The sequence below is a fragment of the Anolis carolinensis genome, chromosome 4 (assembly GCF_035594765.1).
Source record: "Anolis carolinensis isolate JA03-04 chromosome 4, rAnoCar3.1.pri, whole genome shotgun sequence".
Taxonomy (NCBI): Eukaryota; Metazoa; Chordata; class Lepidosauria; order Squamata; family Dactyloidae; genus Anolis; species Anolis carolinensis.
The window spans coordinates 148,336,644-148,351,961 of record NC_085844.1 but is presented as its reverse complement, the minus strand read 5'-3'; the positions used below and the strand labels follow the sequence as shown (position 1 = coordinate 148,351,961).

Below are 15,318 nucleotides of genomic sequence, written 5' to 3'. Positions count from 1 at the left end.
TAAGCCTATCGACCAATAGATTTTCTTGTTTTCCTGTCAGTCTTACTACCCACTTGCACTCCCGTTGGATGGCTCCCTCATACGAGTATAATTCCCTTCTGTTTAAAGAAGTGAATGAGTGCAGTGACTTTTAAATACTGTGGCCTAAACTGAATAAAGGGGTTTTAATTCTCTAGACACACACACAACACAATGAAAGGTGGGAGACTGGAGGGTTAATGACACAAGTATATGGGGATACAGAATGGGGGATGCCTGGCTAGACAGCAGTGTGTGCGAAAAAGACCTTGGAGTCCTTGTGGACAACAAGTTAAACATGAGCCAGCAATGTGATGCGGCTGCTAAGAAAGCCAATGGGATTCTGGCCTGCATCAATAGGGGTATAGCGTCTAGATCCAGGGAAGTCATGCTCCCCCTCTATTCTGCCTTGGTCAGACCACACCTGGAATACTGTGTCCAATTTTGGGCACCACAGATGAAGGGAGATGTTGACAAGCTGGAATGCGTCCAGAGGAGGGCAACTAAAATGATCAAAGGTCTGGAGAACAAGCCCTATGAGGAGAGGCTTAAAGAACTGGGCATGGTTAGCCTGCAGAAGAGAAGGCTAAGAGGAGACATGATAGCCATGTACAAATATGTGAGGGAAAGTCATAGGGAGGAGGGAGCAAGCTTGTTTTCTGCTGCCCTACAGACCAGGACACGGAACAATGGCTTCAAACTACAGGAAAGGAGATTCCACCTGAACATCAGGAAAAACTTCCTGACTGTGAGAGCTGTTTGGCAGTGGAACTCTCTGCCCCGGACTGTGGTGGGGGCTCCTTCTTTGGAGGCTTTTAAGCAGAGGCTGGATGGCCATCTGTCGGGGGTGCTTTGAAAGCGATTTCCTGCTTCTTGGCAGGGGGTTGGACTAGATGGCCCATGAGGTCTCTTCCAACTCTACTATTCTATGATTCTAGGGGCTTCAACAGCTCCTCCCTTGTCCTTTTCTCCTTCCTGCTCCCTCCACTGATCCCAGCAACCCATGAACCACCGACCCACCCTCCTTCTCCCTATCCCTGATCCCCCTTACTGCTGCACAATCAACCCAATTAATGAATGAGTGATGGGTAAGTATGATCCTTTAATCCAGTTCCCTTTTCTTCTGCTCATCTATCCCAGTGAGTGAGTGAGTGAGTGATGAGGGATCCATCCAATCCCCTTCCTCCCACTTGCTCAACTCAGTGAGTGACCACCTGAGGCAGGGTGTATGAACCTCATGTTCGAACCTCTTCCCACTCACTCCAGGAGAATGAGACAGGACCTCATCATATTAAGGCTGAGAAACGTCTTCTCCCCATATCTCTGCGATGCTGGAACAGAGTCCCAAAAGGTAGAGGAGCTGAAGAGGAAGCAGTGACAGATGGGGAAATGTTGTGAGAAGGGAAACTACAAGCACTGACGGCCTCCTCCGATGCCCCATTATGGCCCCACGATTTCCCCCACTGTCCCCCGCTTTAGCCCTGTCCATGTGATAAGCTCCTAAGTGAGTGACTAACTGATGAGAGGAGTTAGTAAAGGACTTATAAGGGTAGCAGAATTCACCTATTTAGATCCCTTCCCCCCATCTGCCCACCCCAGCGATCTTTCAGTATATGACTATGGCTGTGAAATTATTGTATGATCAGAAATGGAAGAGTGATGCATTGCCTACTAAGAATGGCTATTAAAATGCATCAGCAGAAATGAATAAATTATCTATTTTGATTAAATAGAACACATTAATAATGTTTTTATTGGAAACCCCTGATTGTCTTTTGACAAAACATGAAGGTGATTTGATGCTAGTTTGTTTTGAAAATTAGTATGATTTTTAAAAAATCAAATGTAATATCTGGGTTAATAGAAAGAGTTGGTTATAACAGATTTTATAACTGCAGAAAATATATTTAGAAGTAATATTTTCATTTCTTTTGCTATTCTTCTCTTTTTTTTTTAAAAAAAAAAAAGTATTATAGTATGTTATTTTGCAATATATTGCCTCTTTTTGGTTTCTTGGTAGTCCTGTATGTGGTCTTTGTAGTTTACTTTGTTGCAGCTGTGATTGCTTTTTACAGGGGAAGAGAGGTTTTGCAAGTTGGAGACTGAATGAAATTATTTTCTGGTAGGAAAAATGTTGCAAGAAAATGCAAAAATGAAACATAAAATTTTTGAGAACTATCTGTATAAAGGTTGGATTACTTTATTTTATTTTACTCACATGGGACGTGAGTAAAGTGTTTATGGGAGTGTGTTTTATAGAAGGAATACGGACTTTTTATAAAAGAGACAAGAAAGATGCAGCTACCTTTTGAGAAAATCAAAAGAAAGGGAGAGGAATTAAAGTAGTTTCCTTTGAAAATGGCTGTAATTAATCAAATTAAGGTTTTAACAGAGACAGCTGTCAATGATAACTCGGAGTGAGCTTGAAAGAAAGATGCATTATGCAAAACAAAAGAATTCTGAATTTGCAAACAAGCTAGGCAGGTGGCTCAGAAAGTAGGAAGTCAATGTAAATTCTTCTTTTTTTGGGGGGGGGGTGTTGTTCTCTCTCTCTTTTCTCCCTTCCTTCCTTCCATTGTCCAAAATCCCAGGTTTCGCACAGTGTGCCAAGCTAGGATTAATTCCAATGAAGACACACAAGGATAAAGGCTGGAACAGAAATCTTTATTCAGCAATGGCCAACTTGGATTCCAGGGGACCCTAAAACTGGCATGCCCCACAGTCACCAGCATGGAAATTTTATAGATATTTTTACAGGCATTAAAATTAATGAGAAATCATAATGATTGGTGTGGTTTCAGGAGCCACAGTCCAACTGGTTAAAGGCTGCTAATTGGCTAAAGGTTTAAATGTCAGCTCACTTCTGTTGTTGATTGGCAGAGAGGTCTGGCAGAAATTTTAATAAACTCTAATTGGTTAAACTGGAAGCCATTTGCCATCAGGTGTATCTGTCTACTTTGGGGGTGGAAGGGTTGGGAAAGATTGAGTCATGTGGACAATAGGTGTTTGATGCGTTTATCCCTGGGGATAAGGGTCCCACAATTGTATCTGATTAGGGACAATGGGTGCCAAGATGCCTTGATGGGTTTGAGCAATGCAGACAAAAGGGTGTGAGGGTGCTTGATGCATTTCAGAATACTGCCTGGCATGGGTCTTTTCTGACACTGGGAAAAATGCAAGATACTCCACTTACCGTGTTTCCCCGAAAATAAGACAGTGTCTTACATTATTTTTTTGCTCCCAAAGATGTGCTAGGTCTTATTTTTAGGGGATGTCTTATTTTTCCATGAAGAATTCACATTTATTGTTGAACAAAAAAAAATGAACATTTATTATATACTGTACAGTAGTTGTCATCACAAACCAACATAACCAAACCAGACAAACTATGACTCCTGTCAAGAATTTCTTGTTACTACTGTATAAATATAAATAATATAAAATTTTAATATATTATTACCATTATTTCCAAGTACAACTGGTATGTACATTTACTGATCCTGCAAGTTCTGGTGTTTTGTTTGGCGGGCGCCGGGCATGCTTCCAAACAAAAACTTTTGCTAGCTCTTACTTTTGGGGGAGGCCTTATATTTAGCAATTCAGAAAAAACTTCTGCTAGGTCTTATTTTTTGGGGATGTCTTATTTTCAGGGAAACAGGGTAGGCAGAAGAAATGAAATGCAAATATATAAAATGGGGGACGCCTGGCTCGACAGCAGTATGTGTGAAAAAGATCTTGGAGTCCTCAGGGACAACAAGTTAAACATGAGCCAACAATGTGATGCAGCGGCAAAAAAAGCCAATGGGATTTTAGCCTGCATAAATAGAAGTATAGTGTCTAGATCCAGGGAAGTCATGCTGCCTCTCTATTCTGCCTTGGTCAGATCACACATGGAATAACATTGTGTCCAATTCTGGGCACTGCACTTGAAGGGAGATGTTGACAAGCTGGAATGTGTCCAGAGGAGGGAAACTAAAATGATCAAGGGTCTGGAGAACAAGCCCTATGAGGAGCAGCTTAAATAATTGGGCATGTTTAGCCTGCAGAAGAGAAGGCTGAGAGGAGACACAATAACCATGTATCTAATTACGTAAGTTTTTAGGTTTTATAATGTATTTCAATAGTTTTTATTAATCGATTGTATGTACTGCTTTGATTTATAACTATGTGTTAGGCATTAAATTTTGCCAGTTGTTGTAAGCTGCCCTTAGTCCCCTCAGGTGAAAAAGGCAGGGTCTAAATGCTGGAAATAAATAAATAAATAAATAATGTATAAATATGTGAGCGGAAGTCATAGGGAGGAGGGAGTAGGCTTGTTTTCTCCTGCCCTGGAGACTAGCACGCGGAACAATGGCTTTAAACTACAGGAAAGGAGTATCCACCAGAGCATTAGGAAGAACTTCCTAACTGTGAGAGCTGTTCAGTGGTGGAACTCTCTGCCTTGGAGTGTAATGGAGGCTCCTTCTTTAGAGGCTTTTAAGCAGAGGCTGGTTGGCCATCGGCCAGGGGTGCTTTGAACGCAATTTTCCTGCTTCTTGGCAAGGGGTTGGACTGGATGGCCCATGAGGTCTCTTCCAACTCTATGATTCTATGATTCTATGACATTGACTGATGGTTGAGCCCTTTTTATTGTGAGGCGTCTAAGTAAGGGAGATTGTGGTGTTTGTGCATAGTTCATAAAAAGGGTGAGGAAGAACCCAGGAAGAATGGCCCTGTTTTATTTTCTTGGATTATCTGAGCTGCGGACAGGGAACCTCTCCAGTTTATCTATCCAGACCCTGATTCAGGTTCCATTGACTGGATTCTCTCTCTCTCTCTCTCTCTCTCTCCCCCCCCCCCCCCTCTCTCTCTCAAAATAGAACATATAAAACAGCTATATAATGAATGGCAAATATAAGGTTGAAAAAAACTAGAGCATATTATAAGCCTAGTACAGGGGTCCCCAAACCTTTTAAGCAGAGGGCCGGTCCACAATCCTTCAGACTGTTGAGGGGCCGAATTATCATTTGAAAAAAAATACAAACAAATTCCTATGCATACTGCACATGCCTTATTTGTAGTGAAACAATAACAATGAAAGAATACAATATTTAAAAATGAAAACAATTTTAACCAACATAAACCTATTAGGATTTCAATGGAAAGTGTGGGCCTGCTACTGGCCAATGAGATAGTCAAGTTAATTAGGATTGTTGTTGTTGTTGTTGTTGTTGTTGTTGTGTGCCTTCAAGTCATGTCAGACTTTGGCCGAGCCTAAGTCTAAAATTAATTATTTATTTACTATATTTATATCCCACCCTTCTCACCCCGAAGGGGACTCAGAGCAGCTGTATGCACATACAATATATTATATTATTAGCATAACACAATATTAGCATTATATATTACTATATTGAACTATACCAGTATACTATTATATAATATGTAATATATACCATATAATTAATATTATTATATGGCATTACTATTAGTATTATATTGTATAACATAAGATTATTATCAATATTATATGTATATACAATATATTATATTATTAAAACTGATATAAAAATATTGTATTATAAAACTGAGGGCGGGGGCCAGGTAAATGACCTTGGAGGGCTGCATCCGGCCCCCGGGCCTAGGTTTGGGGACCCCTGGCCTAGTACCAAGTAGTGCCAGAGAAAGGGCAGACCTACACTACACAATTAATGTAGTCTGACACCATTCTAAATTTAATGCCTTAAGTCTTGTGGATTCATGGGAGTTCAGGTTTGATGAGACACCAGCACTCCTTAAGATAGCAGGCTAAATAACTACAGTCTTGTGCTTCCAATACAAAGATGGCATATTAATAATTGCCTATGAGTATTAAACACAAGTCTCAAATTTTAGGATGTTAATGTCAAATGCACACAGAGAAACATAAATACCCTAAAGAAACCAGTTTCCACCTAATTTCTTGCCTTAGAAATCCGATGAAATCCATGGGATCACCATACATTGACAGAATACCAAAGGCACGCACACACAATGCATACTTAAAGTAACACAACATGGAATATGCAGTAGCAATTCAGAGCTGCATCATTATGCTTGGATGGTTATCTGTGCTTCAGGAAATGTGATACACTATTAAGCCAATTCTGTGCAGTTATTAATTACATGCGATGTGCAACAATGATTTGGAACTGCACATCTGCTTTGGGGAGCATGATTTGGAGCTTATGATGTAGCAAGGTAGAAATAGCTGTAAAACAAACAAAGGGTAACATTATGTCCCTCATAGCAAAATTGCCTCATCCAGAAAGATGCATTTTGATAGCTTGAACAGTATCCTGCCTAGAATATTATCCAAGCATCTGTAAAATTTCTCTTGAGCATGCACATATGGTCACCACATCACCAAGGTTCATTCCCAACTAGCACCATATAATGTCGCACTTTCATGATGCATCCTACAGCATTAATGAAAAACTGGGACAGGATGCGGGGGGGAGTAATGATATTTCCCACTTGCAAAGATTGCAACCAATATAGAAATATTCATCACATGTATATGACATGAAAGAAGTCTGCAAATGTTTAGCTGGAGGACCTGTGTGGACAGTTCTTTCACAGCTTCTTACACACACACACACACACACACACACACATTCTTTTCAAGTTGATTGTGCTTGATTAGCTACAACAAAGTTTAGCTCAAAACTAGGTTATAAAAGGGAGGAGGGAGCATTTATTCACCAGGTAGCAAGCACTGTGGATTAAAAATGTTCAAAAGAAAAGCACTAACAAAAGACACAAATCTTCTGAATTACACCTTGTCTTGCCTTTAGAAGTTTCAGGCAGGCTTTCTAAATAAATCCTTAATAGCTGCTTTTAGTTTGCCATTCTTTCCCAATCAAACATTTCTTAGAATATACAAGTAGGTGGTTCACTTGTTTAGAACTTCCATCTAAGCAGGTGGAATTCATAGCTCAGATATTAGATTGTTTGATGGATTGCTGGAATGGCAGCAGATTCTTCTTCCGATTTTATTTTTTAAATGCACCCTTGCTTGTCTATATTATAGAAGATGGAAAAAGGAGCCCCCGTGGCCTAGTGGATTAAAGCCTTGTTACTTGAAGGTTGGGTTGCTGACCTGAAGCCTGCCAGGTTCGAATCCCACCTGGGGAGAGCATGGATGAGCTCCCTCTATCAGCTCCAGCTCCATGCGGGGACATGAGAGAAGCCTCCCCCTAAGGATGGTAAAAACATCAAAACATCCGGCGTCCCCTGGGCAACGTCCTTGCAGACGGCCAATTCTCTCACACCAGAAGCAACTCAGGTTGCTCCTGACACGAAAAAAAAAGATGGAAAAATCTAACTTGCACAAATAATTCTAGGGAGCCCTCCAGGGAGGGTTGGTTCACACAGTCAAAAGGCATCAAGGTTCTCCATGCAGATGCATCTACACTACAGAATTTATGTAATTTAATACCCTCCATGGCTCAGTGCTTTGGAATCCTGTGCCTTGTAGTTTGGTAAGGCACCAGCACTATTTGGCAGCTTAGGATCTTGTATAACTACAACTCCCATGATTCCATAGCCATGCCAGTTAAAATGTAAAAACTACATTCTACAGAGGCTGCTCCCTTAAAGCCCCAAAACCCTGTATTATCATGCTAGTGCTCCCTCTGGACCTGGAAATTAACTCAAAACACTGATCTTATGTCAAAGAGAAACTTGGGCTGAGCAATGGGTCTTAACTCAAAATTATCTTAAGTGGGAATGCTCTTAAGTCGAGGTTCCACTGTAGTGGGGTTGGGGCACAGGTTCCTCACAAAAGTGAAAGAGTGCAAATTAAGAAACTGCTATTTTTAAAAAAACTCAACACCTGTCTAGGAATGTCTAGGTTTTCAGCCCAACGCTGGTGGGTTGACCATAGAATCATGCTGGAGGACCTAAAGATTCCTAGAGAAAACATTTAAATCAAATCCGCAAGTAATCAAATCTGCAGAGTTAGACCCACAAATGTGGAAGCACTTTTGTACCATGCTTCTGAACAATTCAAAAGGCTAGATGTGAACTATACAACTCAGGGCCAAGCTCATGCATTCTCCTACATGGGATTGATCAATTTTCAAAATTTTCGGAGGCCCTTCTTTCATCCTGATTATAGTCAGAGGATGCAAACAAAGGCATTCTTGGCAGACCTTTCCAGGTTGTAAAACTTCCTGGCAACACAAGCTAAATCTGCTCCCTCTCTGTTATTTAGGCAGGACTTTGTCATGTAAGTTGGGCTGCTATTAAAGTGCATCTAGTTGGATGTTGGCCGCATCTTATTATTGTCTTCCTGTAGTTGTTTGGACTTTTAACTCCCCAGCAGCTCTCACTAGCGATATATAATGGAACTGCATTCCTCTAGCATTATGTTATGCTAATGAGAGCTGCTAGGGAGTTAAAGACCAACGACCACAGGTATCTTCCTAGTAGTGGAAGTAAGGACATTTGGTGTTTTTGTGGTATGGGATGGAGTAACCAAAGGAAAGACCCACTGTTGGAGATGCAGACTTCAGATGCACACATTCGGTGTTTTGTGGTATGGGGAAAAGTTACCAAAGGAAAGACACACTGCTGGAGATGCAGACTTCAGCTCTGTATCTCTCCGGTTCCCTCAGTCAGCCTTGAATATTGTTTCTTCTGCCTCTCCTGTGTGGGGAATATTGCTTCTAGTGGATCATGGATGGGTGGATGACAAAGTAGCAAATTGCCTTTCTTTTCAATTAAATGCTGAGTTACATAATGCACTTTCTGCTTTGCAAGTATTTTTTTATGATCATTATTTCCCCTTCACCCCCACCCCTAAAATGAAATCAACTGTCATTTCCTAGCAATTCAAAACCGTTCAACAATTGTTTGCAAGGCAGCTAGTGTGTGATATGTGGGAGGTAGAATGTAATGCAGAAATGAGAGGTGCTTTCTAGTTCACAGCGCTGACAGCAAGTGTAATGTATGACTCTTTCGGATGCACTGTGGCAGAAGCAGAGTGAAGCTCATCTAGTGTCATTTGCCAGAGGAATTGTTACATGCAGGAAAAAGCCAGAAAAGAATGAACGACTATAGAATTAAGGAGACTGTGGGAAGAAAGTGGCTGTGGTGGTCATAACAAAAAGGCATTTTGCTGTTGCAGATTTTCTAATAGGAATTGGTGGAGTAATGTTGTGGAAAGGTATTAGACTTGGATGTATTAATAACAAAACTCAACCCACCATGCTAACTGACCTTTGCATAGCACTGCCCCTCTTCGTTTACCAAAAAAGCATATACCCCATGAAAGGAAGGTTTCATTCAATGCTTTTGCATATCCAGTTGCTAAAATATATGCTAAAGTGACATTTAAAATAATCTCGGGGATGCCCCCTCCTTTTAAAAATGGGAGGAAGAAATGATAAATTGAACTACTTCCATGCGATTTAAATTTGAGATTCTGAAAATGCTTTTTGGAAACCATTTAAAATAATAGCCAGATATTCGATGGACATTCAGGTTATCTGGTAGTGATAATAGGACCTTTTTCAATGACTGAGTAATTACTTTCTCACTGTGCTCTGGGTGAGTTTGAACTATCCGTCATGTTCACAATTTAAACCTGCCGTGTGTGAGCAAAGGGGCATTCAGCCTGACATTTTACATTCTGAGCTAGATTCCTATAAAGAGCAGAGAAATGGCGCACAGTTCTGTATTTCTAATCTTTGAAATAAAAATTAAAAAGAGAGTCACACCAGAAATATTCCGAAGCATGTGACAGTAAGGGAAAACTGACACAATTGCATACATTTTAATGGATTGATACGTATCCTTTGAATTTGGATCAATATTTACAATGTGTTTCTAGATAATTTTAAAATAGTTTCACAGGAAACAATCAAGAGCTAGTGTAATTCCAGTGGAATAAACAGGCAAGGGGTAACTAGTTTGCTTGTAAGTTGGCCATTGTTAGGTAAAGATAAAGGTTTTCCCCTGACATTAAGTCTAATCATTTCTGACTCTGGGGGTTGGGGTTCATCTCTATTTCTAAGCCGAAGAGCCAGTGTTGTCCGTAGACACCTCCAAGGTCATGTGGCCAGAATGACTGCATGGAGCACCTTGCTCCTCGGATTCGAACTGCCAACCTTTCGGCCCACAAGTTCAGCAGCTCAGTGGCTTAACTTGCTGCACCTCTGAGGGCTCCTTGGCCATGGTTATCTTTCTTTAAAAACAAATACAAAACAACAAGAGCAATAGTGTATAATAACCTTAGGATCACAGATATCGGCTCTGTCCACTAGGAATTGCAGAGAGGCTGAAAGAACATTGCACCACTGCAGGAGAACTTTAGCACTGAACAATGATTTGCTTGTAGCAAGTGAGACATTACAGATAAAATGCTTATATACCTCACCTGAGACACAAATCTTTTTACCACTGTGTTAGTTTGTATGTTTTCTGCCCAGCTGTACCACATCCTTCAACATTTCAAAGATGGAACATAACACATATGTGTCCAAGCAACATTAACTTTAGGTATAGATGGAAAAATCTCTTATGAGGAAAAACAAGAGGTTACAGCCATGTGCTTTTGCCTGAGCCAACAGAAAAAGTAAGAGTCCACCCCTCCTCCCAATCCTTTCTTGGTGAGTTAATTGAATGCAAACAGATTCTTCACATTGGAGTCAGTTTACAGTAATTGTAGTAGGTTGGGAAAAAAGTCAAAGTAGTAGAATGACCTGGGAACATTTTAAAAGCTGCTGGGGGTAGGGGGGAGAACCCATTTCAAATAAATGAGAGAAGTTGTGACTATCCCTGCCAAATTAGGGCAGATAAAGGCCTGAGTCTATGTCCTCTTAGGACCCTTCCAGACAGACCCTATATCCCAGGATTTGATCCCAGGTTTTCTGTTTATCCCAGATTATCTGGCAGTGCAGACTCATATCATCCAGTTTAAAGCAGAAAACCTGGGATCATCTTGGGATATAGGACCTGTCTGGGCCCTTAAACTAGGATATTTTACAAGGTTTTAGACCAGGCTTAACCTAGAAAGGGTTACTGAACTTCCCAGCCTGTAGAGAGTCATGCCAGATCACTGTGTAGCCAACCCTCCAAATATTGTTGGGTTACAATTCCCATCATTCCTGACGATTACCGATATTTGTGCCTGAAAAGGGTCCAAAACCATCTGAAGAGTTAAGATAAGCTAGTTTCCCAGCGTATTAGTTAATGTAATAAAATTGCAGTAATGTAAGATAAGTGGTAATGTGAAGCATGCTTTCTACCATCATATGCAAGATTCTACACCCTCCTCTCTTCACATACATACCTCCCCTTGAGTTATCTGGATTTTGCACTTTGAATTCAGTGTTCAACAATCAAAGCAAGCTGAGAACGAAACAAGAAAGTGTGCAGATGAGAGAGAAACAGACATTTTTGGAAAAAGCTTAAAAAGTGGGGTGACAAAGGATTAATCACGACTGTCACTACCAAATCAGGACAGTTGGGGGAATGCCGTACAGTACTCAGTCTCTAATGAAGAGGTTAAATGTACTGGTTCATTTCAGACTTCAAGAATTGCTAGCAAGGCAGCTAGCATGTGATATGTTGGGAGACGATACTTTTTGTGGAGCGTTCAAATGCTAGTACAATAGCAAAAAGGACTTCATTGCATAAAGCTGTGGGATCATACATAACAGAAACATATTGAGATGTGCACCTTCATTATTGCACCTCTCTTCAATTGCATAATTGCACAGATTTGTTGATCCGTGGTCCAGTGGTCCTGATATTTCAGGATACCCTCAAAAATCTTGCCTTGCTACACATTATTGTTCTGGCGAGGCTTTGAAAAATATATGAAATCTTTCACATGATCAAAATGCATAGCTTATAATAGACCAGTTTATGATTTTTTTAGTCCCAAGTATCCCAACATCAAAGGTTGTGACACATTCCTTCTCACATTGGAAACTATATGGGTTCTGTTTCCCAGTCAACATAGAGCCACCATTACAAAAGGCTTGGATTGGTTGTGTGGATTTAGATCAAAATGTATAAAATGTGTTTTATGCTTTGAAAGGGGTAAGAATGACAAACAACTGAGTATATGTAAAGATGGCAGTAATTGCTTGCCCTATAGACAGACAAAGTAGAGACACCAACCTCCATGTGAATTATGACAGTGCTAGAGGGCATTGGATCGAAGTGTGCTAACTCATGATTACCAGGATTATGAATCAGACCTCTGACATAATTTGTTTCAATTGAGTCGCAGTGTGGAAAATCCCATGGTTGCTTTTAGCTCCCAACCTCTATATTGGTGATTCACCATATTACAAATGGAAATAATATTTTAAAAAATAATCCATGGTTGGTCATGTGATTTACAACCAAAATTTCAGCACACAACGAAGGCTAACTACTAAATACAGTGATATTGGTTTACTCAAGTCTTGTATCAATTACCAGTCCATAAGCAAACCATATAATGTAATTGACTTACCTTGTCAATAGCCAGTCAAGCAGAAATTTTAGTTCTGAATAAATTTCAAGGCTTTCCAGAGCTTCCCTAGTCAAATGGAACAAGGAGAGTTTAATTTGCTGCTTCTACTGCCATTGCTAGTGTCTCTGCTAGTATACCATAGTAAATTAATTTAAAGTCCATGCTTTCCTAAGTTGCTTTTTTTAAAAAATGCAATGACTATAATATATTCCATAATGAATTAATTATAATCCTAAATGAACTGTAATTAATACAGTGGCTGGCATCCTATTGAGCAGTTACAAATGCATAAGCGAGACCTACATGTTTGCAACTGCTCAGTATTCATGTTAACAACTATGGCACTATTGTCATGATTATAAATGCCCCACCAAACCTACAGTAATAGTCAGCCAATCAGAAGCAGGATCCACCATTACTACTCATCACATTGTCGATCGATGGCAGGAGGGAGTTGGAAATGTCATCCTACTGCATGCTGATCACCAGCAGAAAAGACCTCAATTGTTTGATGGGGCTGCTGGCCATTAAATATAATTTAATGATTCAGGTCAATTAGAATAATTGCATTTGTGTAACTACTGTATTTCACCAAATCTAAGGTACCATTGAATGTAAGGTGTACCCCATTTTTGAAGCCTCAACTATGGAAAAAAATTCTTACAATATTTTTAGCATTTGTTCTGCATGCACAGTATCTTGTTTTTGTTTCAACTGCAGCTTTGTGGTGCAGTGGTGGGAATCTATCAGAGCAATGGAGATGGGGGCCCTCCTGCTCGTCCTCTCTTTGAGGTAAGTCAGATTTTTTTAAAAAAACTCAGTAAATCAAAGGCATCATTGAATTTAAAGCACACCCTGTTTTTGAAGCCCCTTAAATGGGAAAAGGTGCACCATAGATTCAGAATTGCATATATGGTGTCATCTTGCATGCATATACAAATGACATGCACATGAGATGCATATTTGGTCAACCAAATGCATACTCAATCACACAGCATTGCCATTTAGCACATGGACTGAGTAACACCATCAATGTTGTGACTGCGCCTTCGGGGATTATGGTTGATGGTGATGGAATTCGAAGAGGAAGAAAAAACCCTCGTGATGAGGGTTCACTGAAGGAGTTGCGCAGGAAGCGACTTAGAGAGCTATATGGGGGATCTTCTGAGGAAGATTCAGATGGGGAGATGGATGCCGAGGAACAGGTGGTGGCTGGGGAAGCGGGCACTGAATGGGCACAGCCACCGGAGATGTCTGGGGATTTGGGGCCTATGGATACTTCTGAACCTGGGGTTTCTGCAGGAGCTGATCCCAATTGGGATGCTTGGAGAAGGGAGGATGGTTCTTTAAGTGTTCATGGGGCTAAGTGTGGGCAGGATGATTGGGACTCCGACGAATTGCTAGGTACTCCAGATCCACGAGCTCTAGCTGTGTGGAGTTCAGACTCTGAGTAGATTTGGGACACCTGGTGTTTGGGTGTGAGTGTTTGGTCACCCAGGAGGAAGGGGAATAAAATGGGAATGTTTGGCCACTGCACTTTGCGTGTGGCAAGGTGTTGCTGAGGCGCCATTGGGATCTCTGTGTTTCCTTGGACTATGATTTGAATCTGCTGATATCACCTAGCTTGGCTCTCGCTGTGTCTTATCATGGACCTGTTTTGGATGACTGCACCCTCTTCAGACTTTGGATTGAATTTGACCTGGCTTCTGTCTACTCCCTCTGACTGACGGCTACTCCCGGCTTCTGACTATTGGTTTGTCTTTCGGAATTTCTGCTGCCTCCTGACCTGACCTTGGATTCTTCTGACGACGGCTATTCATCATCCCTTTGAGGCTTTCGGCTTATCTGCACCGTGGAAGCAGCTTTATTACTTTTCTAGTTTGTTTATTTTCCAGCAATTAACTCTATTTGCTTTCCAAAGCTGAATTGAAGCGTTATTTAGTTTTTTATTGAATGCCAGCATGGGAAATTAGCGTGACTCGTTTTTGAGTTATTATTGTCCAATCTACTCTCGAAACACTGAAAAGTGAAGTGTTTCAAGGATATTTCCTGTGTTTATGTTATTTTCTGGCTTATCTTCGGAATAAACTCTGTTTTGTATGTTAACTGGCGTCTGACTCTTGACAATCAATGTGCAAGCATACCTTTGGAGATTTGAGCTATGCAATTCCAGGGCAGGATTGTAGCCAAATGTTCATAATTACAATTAGATGTGGATTTGGGGGATTTCATTTCATAATTCCAATTACAGTAGAGTCTCACTTATCCAACATAAACGGGCTGGCAGAGTGTTGGATAAGCGAATATGTTGGATAATATGGAGGAATTAAGGAAAAGCCTATTAAACATCAAATTAGGTTATGATTTTACAAATTAAGCACCAAAACATCATGTTATAAAACAAATTTGACAGAAAACGTAGTTCAATACGCAGTAATGCTATGTATTAATTTACTGTATTTACAAATTTAGCACCAAAATATCACAATGTATTGAAAACATTGACAACAAAAATGCGTTGGATAATCCAGAACATTGGATAAGCGAGTGTTGGATAAATGAGACTCTACTGTATTGTTATTATAAAATAAACATATATTTGTTCATAGTAAAATTGACTTATTTGTCAATTTGTATATATTTTCAACCAAATTTATATATACTTGTGCCAGTGTTGTCTATTAAACATTTCTACTAAGCCCTACCCACATTCGCATACATCTTTTGGTCATGATTTGCTTATAATTCATCAACCTACCCCAGAGAAGTTGCCCACCTTTCCTCTAAAGCAGCAATGGAGAGCTTGG

The 15,318-nt window shown here is 40.3% G+C and overlaps 1 long non-coding RNA gene across 1 annotated transcript in view; it reads right to left on the bottom strand.

The window, feature by feature from the left end:
• Positions 1-15,318, bottom strand: part of LOC103278649 (uncharacterized) — a 145,527-nt gene that overhangs the window by 109,239 nt on the left and 20,970 nt on the right. The window contains exons 3-4 of the long non-coding RNA XR_010005315.1: positions 12,512-12,577; positions 11,336-11,394 (exon numbers count right to left, since the gene is read on the bottom strand). This is a non-coding gene — a long non-coding RNA (uncharacterized LOC103278649). The remainder of the gene's footprint in view (positions 1-11,335; positions 11,395-12,511; positions 12,578-15,318) is intronic.